This window comes from Nylanderia fulva, unplaced genomic scaffold (genome assembly GCF_048542155.1).
Source record: "Nylanderia fulva isolate GAGA-0341 unplaced genomic scaffold, ASM4854215v1 Scaffold951, whole genome shotgun sequence".
NCBI classification, from domain to species: Eukaryota; Metazoa; Arthropoda; class Insecta; order Hymenoptera; family Formicidae; genus Nylanderia; species Nylanderia fulva.
Genome location: NW_028191081.1, coordinates 10,001 through 18,364, shown reverse-complemented (window position 1 = coordinate 18,364; position 8,364 = coordinate 10,001).

Sequence of the window (8,364 nt, the reverse complement as noted above, 5' to 3'; positions counted from 1 at the left end):
GGAGCAGAGGAGAAAGAGGGAGTATGCAATTGTGCATCCCTCTACAAGAAGAACAAGAAGTCCTGTTTGTCGCGTATCCTCGAGGGCGACTCGGTGCGCGAGAGGCCGTCTGCTGTCGAATTCTTTAACTGCTGGCGCCCCATTATGGAGGCCTCCAGCGGTGCGGATGGAGACATGACGGACTTGCGTGAGTCGTTTGGGGAAGCGGCACAGGCTGCGAGTGCTGGCCGGGGCCGTACGTCCAAGTTTGAGAGGGATTCACCTGAAGGTGCCCTCGTGAGTTGCTCGATGGCCTGAGCTAAGGGTGGATCGCTTGCGAGTTCCCTAGCTCCTGTGCACTCGCAGCCCAGATACGTCCAGACAACGACCAGGGATCTTTGCGGTATCATCGCTCCCCCCACGGTGAAATAAGGTGTGGTGTTCACCTTCACCTTCTTGTCTCTGCCGGACGCCACCATGGACAGCACTCCGTTCTTTCTCACGTTGATCTCGAGCCCATTTCGCATAAAGGCGTCATAAAGCCGTGTCAAGTTCTCCTGCAGCCCATATCTGGTAGAGGCCAGGAGCACAATGTCGTCTGCGTAGCCCAGTGCATTGATAAGCCGGCCACCCAACCGATAGCCAACGTTCTCCGAGAGAATTCCTAGTGCTCTCTCTACGACCAGATTGAACAGCAGGGGCGACAACGGATCACCCTGTCTCACGCCACGGCCGATCTTGATGGCCGACACTTCCTTAGCGCTGACCCCCTGCAACTCGGTCAGCGCATTCGAATAGACAGCCCTTACGTACTCTCTAAACTCCCGAGGGAGCCCCAGCTCATTGAGAGTCGTATGAATAGCAGCGTGCGCAACCGTATCGAAAGCTTTCGACAGATCGACGCACGCCACATGCAGAGAACGACAGCGCCTCCGGGCGTCCCAAAGCACGGATGAAAGGACTGTGACGTTCTCACATACCCCGTCCACCGGCCGGAACCCCCTTTGGCGCTTGTCGAAGATGTCGAGGGCTGCCAATCTCTTTGCCAATATCTTGTGGAAGTGTCTTGTTATAACGGATCTTATGCTGAGAGGACGGTACTCCGTCGGACCTGGCCGATCGGACATACCCTCCTTCTCAAGGAGTTGTGGCCAACGTTCTGGTTGTGGCGATTGACGAGGGGATCGTCTCTGCCAGGAGCAGCAGATTGAACAGAAGCGCACGAAGAATCGCAGGAACAGCGTTCCACATCCTCGGCGTAATCTGGTCCATCCGGGCGCAGTGCCAGTCCTTACGGAAATCCTGTTTACCTCTGCAGGTGTTATAGAATCCCAGAGCAAGGTCTTATCCGCCACAGGAACTGGATCCGTGGCAGCGCCATCGCCGAGACCTTCGAGGAGAATCCCTCTCAAACTTGACGTACGGCCCCGGCCAGCACTCGCAGCCTGTGCCGCTTCCCCAAACGACTCACGCAAGTCCGTCATGTCTCCATCCGCACCGCTGGAGGCCTCCATAATGGGGCGCCAGCAGTTAAAGAATTCGACAGCAGACGGCCTCTCGCGCACCGAGTCGCCCTCGAGGATACGCGACAAACAGGACTTCTTGTTTTTCTTGTAGAGGGATTGCACAATTGCATACTCCCTCTTTCTCCTCTGCTCCCTGCTCTCTCGCTTGACTGGAGGACAGTGCTTCTTTGCCGAAACGCGTTGCGGAGGGCGCACTTGTAGCGGCCGAGGGAAGATCATGCCCAGCCATTTCTTGATAGCCAAGACGTCGACCCTCCCCGCCGTCAGAGCATCTCTTGCCGTGCCAGCAAGAGTATCAGCTTCGTAGCTACGGAACGCCGCACTCTGCTCTACGAGTGATTGTATCTTGTCCCGCAGCCTCTGAGAACTTTGTTCAGGGGAAGGCTGATGTGCGCTTTGATCGTCAGTACTAGCCTCAGTGGCCGCAGGAATGGTGTCGGCTCGTGTCATCACCGCACCATCCCTATCGCCCTCATCGATCACAATCGCGCGACGCGATTGGATCTCTTGGCAGAAGTCTCTAACCATCACTCGGTAAGGCTCCTGTTGCCGTTTACCCTTGATGGCTTCTAGACTCTTATTGGGGAACCTTGTCTCCAGATACTGGTTAATGAAAAGCTCCCCGGCTAAGGTGCCTTCAGCCTCAGCGCGTGCCATGAGTCTAGTTTCCTCAACTGACCATCTGGCCTTTACGCGGTCAACATTGATAGCACTGTTGGCTTGTAGTGGGTGAGCACGTACTTTGTGGACACCAAGACCACGCATGTTCCGGAACCTCGCCGAACACTGCTCACAGCTGACCATTTCCTCCTCTAGGCTGTCCACTTCAGCCTGGCTGGTCCTTATAGTGGTTTGCGACGGACCAGCTGCGATCCCGTCAGAGTCCTCCGCACCTCTCGCGCTCTCACTCAAGCGAGCACTCGCACGCAGTCCCCGGGCCATCCGAGAACCCGGGACAGTATTCTCATTCAAATTTCTCTCCATAATTAACTGCGTGTAGGGGGGCAAACGGATTGACAACCGAGAGCCCCCCAAGAAACCCCGGTCTTTCTTAGCCCCACAACTCACCATGACCGTAGGCGCATGGGCCGAAGCCCTTAGGGGCGCACTTCGCTGTACACTCTCTTAGTCGACACCTACCGAGTTTAAACTTTCAAAGTAGGCCGTTTCCGGGAGCACCACAAGGAGGTGGAGGTACAACTTGGACGTGAGAGGCTGAAGGTCCTTACTAGAGGACTTCGTTGGCGCATCACGAACCAACCACGACTCTCTCTAAGTACCATCGCAGCGTGTTGCTTTGAGGACCGAGAGAGTCATAGTTACTCCCACACAATCCTTTTTGTATTCTTCTATTTCGATTGGATCCGGATCGTCACAGTTTTTAAGTATGAAATTTTCTTTGAGATCTTCAAACTTATATTCCCTGTCTACGTCATAAATTATAAGAGTAGGATTTATTTTCTTTAAATCCTCTACTTTCAATTTCTTTGTTGTTAGGTTTATTCTTTTCACAAAGTCCCCGTCTCTTTCATCCACCTCCACCACTACTCCTTTTCCTCTCATTTGCCTTATTGCCTTTATCCTCAGCCTTTTATTTGTACTTGTCAGTTCCTTTATAACCTCCTTCTTTATTTCACTATTCGTTCTCGCATCTTCGTCTTTTTTTATAGGTTTTATTAGTACTACTTTGTGCGTAGTATCTGACCTCCTTTCTTTTTCTTTTACAGCACCTGTAGCAGTCCTTGGAGTTCCTGCCGTAACATTGGCATAGGAGAGTCCTTTAGGCCTCAAGTCAGCAACAGCTTGGTAAGCAGCTTTCCATTTTTCTTTTTCTAAAACTACATTATGTAGTCTATTTTCTAGTACTGCCCATTTGGACAATATGTATTTTATTGCAGATTTTGTTATTTTGTTGTTATCACTAAACATGAATGTCTCGAGCTGTTCCTTTGTCTCCATCATCTCCTCTACTTCATTTACTCCTGTGCTCTGTTCTAATCTTTTATATCCATCCTTCTCATTTTCAGAATCACTCAGCCTTGTGTTCCCTTCATGCGTCTCTTCTGTGTCTTTTTGGGTACTACCCGAAGGAGGTGGTGATCTACTTACAGATCCCCTTCGGGCAAACAGCAATTCTCTTTTCCTCTCTTTTTCGGCGTTCAGAGTTTCGATTACTTTCGTGCCAGCATTAGTCGTTACCAAAGTATCAGCCAAGTTTTTGTGTTTTTGTTTGAGTTTTGTTCTTTCCATGTATATCCCACGAGTATGGCAGGAAAAAAAATGTCCACTCAGGCAGAGCCTCCATCACCTGGGTAAGGCGACTTATATACCACAGAGGTTGCGCCAGGTGCCCCTGGGGGATCGTTTGCGGTCGCGCAACTTAACCTTCCCGCGGCCATGCAGCCCCAGACACGATGCCTCCCATCCTGGCTTGAAAGGGACCTCGGGGCCCCGGGTGCGTCATGCCCGTACTACTGTCGAATCGTCAGTAGCCTCCTGGGGAAAGTAGATAGGAACAGATGTCCGTGGTTGATTTAACGTGCGGTACCTGCTCAGAGAGCTTAATCACACGACCCCCATGGGTGCGGAATTGGGATAAGCCCAATCAGCTCGTTCCAGCAGGCCAGGAACTACCAGTAGCGCTTCCGAGTTTGTAGGACTCTTCGGCAACCCACCGGTTGGGGCGAGCGCCTGTCCAACGCTCTACCAGCTGTGCAGGACTGGTGCCCGAGCAGATACGCTGCTCACCCGTCGAGGCCCGAGAGCCCCTAACCAGCATGCGGCTTCAACCACTACCCCCACGAGTCCGACCTCAATTGCCGGGACGAGGGACGAATCCCCCTGTGCAACCCGACTCCCGTGGTACCAGTCAAGATCACTGGTTGGATCTTCGTGGCCGAGACCACTTCCAGCTTTCGGAAGCCTACACCTCCCAGGCAGTGGTCGGCCTATGTTCCTCGGGAACATCGGCTTCTCTTATCCTCCTTTCAGCATCGCCCTCCTTTTCTGAAATACAATCTTCGCATACACACCAACACTTTCATACCTTTCCTTACATTCCAACATGCGACTTACATCCACACTGCCATTCTCTCGCACAATCACACCCCACTCACTCAGGTTCCTCACATCACCATACATTGGACACTCAACCAACACATGCTTTTAATTCTCTCTCTCCGCTCCGCATGCACAGCTCTCACTCTCAGACAGACCACGCTTATACAGGAATTCATTCAAACTTCCATGCCCTGTCAGGATATAGCCCAGGCTCAAGCTAGGCTCGAACTCTCGGCACTCACCCGCGAACCTTACATTCTTTATAAATTCATACGTCACTCTTCCTTTCTCGCACTTATTCCATCTATTCTGCCACATCTCATACAGCCTTTCACTCACCAATTCCATACATCCTTCCACACCTCTCTCACGCAAGTCACTATCATTCACTACATTATACTCACTCATACTAATTCCTTTTCTCACCTTATACAACACTCCTCTTCTCACGCACTCCAGGTCCCACGGCAAGCCACCCATAAGGACTTGCATGGCCGCCGTGGAGACCGTTCTACATACATTCAGACACGCACTCAACACCACTCGCTGGAACCTATTTATGAGCTCCCTCGCATATTCAAATCTCATCACTCCATACCATACACTCGCTTCATACATCACACACGACATGAACAGACCTTTGTACAACACAGTCACAGCTTTCTTTCGCAAACCCCACTCACTTCTCAACACGCGTCTTAATTTTCCCACCACATTCATACATTTCTTTCTCAGACACTCCAGATGCAACCTGTAGTTCATCCTTTTACTCACACAAACACCCAGATATTTCACGCTCCTCGCATACCTCACGCATCTATCATTCACTCGTACATTGGGAGGCCTCGTCCCAGCCATACTACCTTTCATCAACATCATCACAGTCTTGTTCTTAGACACACTCACACCTACTTTCACTCCCCATTCGTACACCATTCTCATCCACTTAGTACCCTTTCTCTCCAACTCCGCTCGGCTCTGTCCTTTCACGACCAACAACAAGTCATCCGCGTACGCAACCACTTTACATTCACTCTCACGCAGCCGCCACAACAGTTCATCCATCATTAGGTTCCATATAAATGGATCACAGATGGAGCCCTGCGGCCAGCCACGCTTTACGTCTTTCCACACTGTGTCACACGCACCCATCATGCATACACGCCTGCCGCTAAAATAGTTCTTCCATAATTCAATTTCTTCACATTCAACCTCACGCAATTTCTCGATCACACATTCCTACTCTAGGTTATCAAACGCTCCTTTGAAGTCCACGAACACTCCTAACACATACTTTCTCTCCGACCCATTCACCCAGTCATGCACTCGATTCCATGCATCTTCGGTCGACCGATTCCTTACGAATCCGTACTGGGCGTCACACATTCTTCCACCCATCGTTCGCTCGAGTCTTCCAACCATCATTCGCTCCAACACTTTCCCCAGCACGGACAGCAGTCAAATGGGCCTATAAGACCCAGGGTCCGACCTAGGTTTATCGGGAGACTTCAATAACACTACCACCCGCGCAGTCTTCCACGCCGGGGGGAAACACGCTGTATTCAGACATACATCATACATTCTTTTCATCCATACCGGGACAGCACGCCAAATCGCTCGCAACATCTCAGCACTCACACCATCCATACCAGGTGCCTTACCCACTTTCATCGATCTCACTGCCACATCCACTTCGCTCCATTCAAACTGCTTTTCTTCCTCCCTCACGTCTCCCCTGGCGTCTATCGCCACGTTCGTTCTTGCTGCCGGGAAGAATCTCTTCATTACCTCATCCGCGCTTTCTTTCCATGTACTCGTCACTCTATCACCCACTTTTATGCCACTTAATCTTACCCTATCACGCTTTCCCATGCACACCTTATATACATCGCTCCATGGATCCCTCTTCCCAGTCACGCACACAAATCGCTTCCAATTTTCCTCTTTCACTCTTCGCATTTCCTCCTTATACTCCCGCAAAACATACTTATATTCATTCATTCTTTTTTCCACTCTGCTTCCATTCCTCTTTCTCGCACGCTGGTAGGCACGTCTGCTCCTTCCTACAGCCTTCTTCAGTTTCTCAAGCTCATCCGTCCACCACACAAGCTTCCTAGCATACACAGGTTTACACCTCTTCATCCATCGATCATTCGCACTATGGATCCGTTTCATCATTCGCTCTACACAGCTCTGCGCATCCGCTTTGTCTATGGCGCTCGCTGCATCCTCTAACGCACTCTCTCGCATATCACACATATATCCTTCCCAGTCTACGTCCTTGCACACCCATCTACGCATGCCCTCATTCGTACCTACATTCTCTCTGTGTACCATCCGTATTAACAATACGTTATGGTCACTCACTCCCCAGTCGGCTTTACTTCCCACTCATACCGGCACCCTCCATTCACGCCGTTCACGAAAGTGACATCGATGTCACTCTCCCCATTCGGCCTGCTGAACGAGTAAAACTCGCTTGGCTCATTCAACAACATTCATCCCGCTCGCAATCATCCATTCCTCAATCACTCTACCACGCGCTTCACTCTCTCTGCTGCCTCCACCCTTGCTATACCACAAGGGAGAGACGGCATTCGCATCCATACCTATCAGCAGACGCTTTCTCCCGGCCGTCTCACATACTCTGTCCATGTACGCCAAGTACGGCTCGATACACTTACCATACTGGCAATACATGGACACCACATACATTTCGCCAAAGTCCCCCTTCAACCACACACTCACTCCAAGCTTATTCGTACACTCTCTCACGCACATCACGTCTAACCTAGAGTCATTTACCACCACTGCTGCTTTCACCGTCCCACTTTCGCACACAATCACATCCATACCTATGGGCAAGCCCACCACACGTCCATGCCTTTCATACGGTTCTTGCAGCAGTGCTACACTCACTCGACGTTCGCGCATCATCTTACCCAGATCACACATAACCGCATACGCTCTCTGGCAGTTATACTGCACCACATTCACGCACCATTCATTCGTCATTTATTCTTGCTTTCTCTCTTTCTAACGCTCTCACGTATTCCGGACACACTTCGGACAGAACCGAGTGATCACATTTGCTCCCTTTCAGCTTACAGTTTCTACACACACTTTCCTTTTTACAATTTCTAATCATGTGTCCTACACATCCGCATTTTTGGCACAGTCTTTCCTTTTTGGTGCATTGCCGCATCATGTGCCCAAATGCGAAGCACTTGTGGCACCTCAGCACACTGAAAAACTCTTTCACCCTAAAGGCCTTCCAATGCACAAACACTCGTCCGTCACTACAGAGCACATTTCTTATTGCACTCGTAACTTCTAATATCACATTTCCGCAGGTTGCATCTTTCTTCGCATTCCTACTCACAACACGCACACATTCCATAAATACTCTCTCATCCACTCGCCCTTTCAACCTCCTCTCATACATTTCTCTCATTAACACTTCACTCGCCATATCATTCGGCACATCGTACAAGATGATCTTTGGGCCTATCTTGCGAGGCAGCTCAACCTTTAGGCCAGCATTCTTAAATTGACCACACTCTCTTATTCTTTTCAACTCACTCTCGCTCATCGTCTCAATCGCTACACCTCCATTCCTCACTTTCCTCACCGCTTTCAAACGCACATTCAGTGACTTGCTCACATGCTTCATCATTCTCTCCTTTACTTCCTCACTTGTCACACTCGCACTTGCATCATCCGCTCTCACTATTACCGCATAATCCTTCTCTTTCGTTTTCACTCGTTTTCACATTCACTTCCTGTACCTTTTCAATCA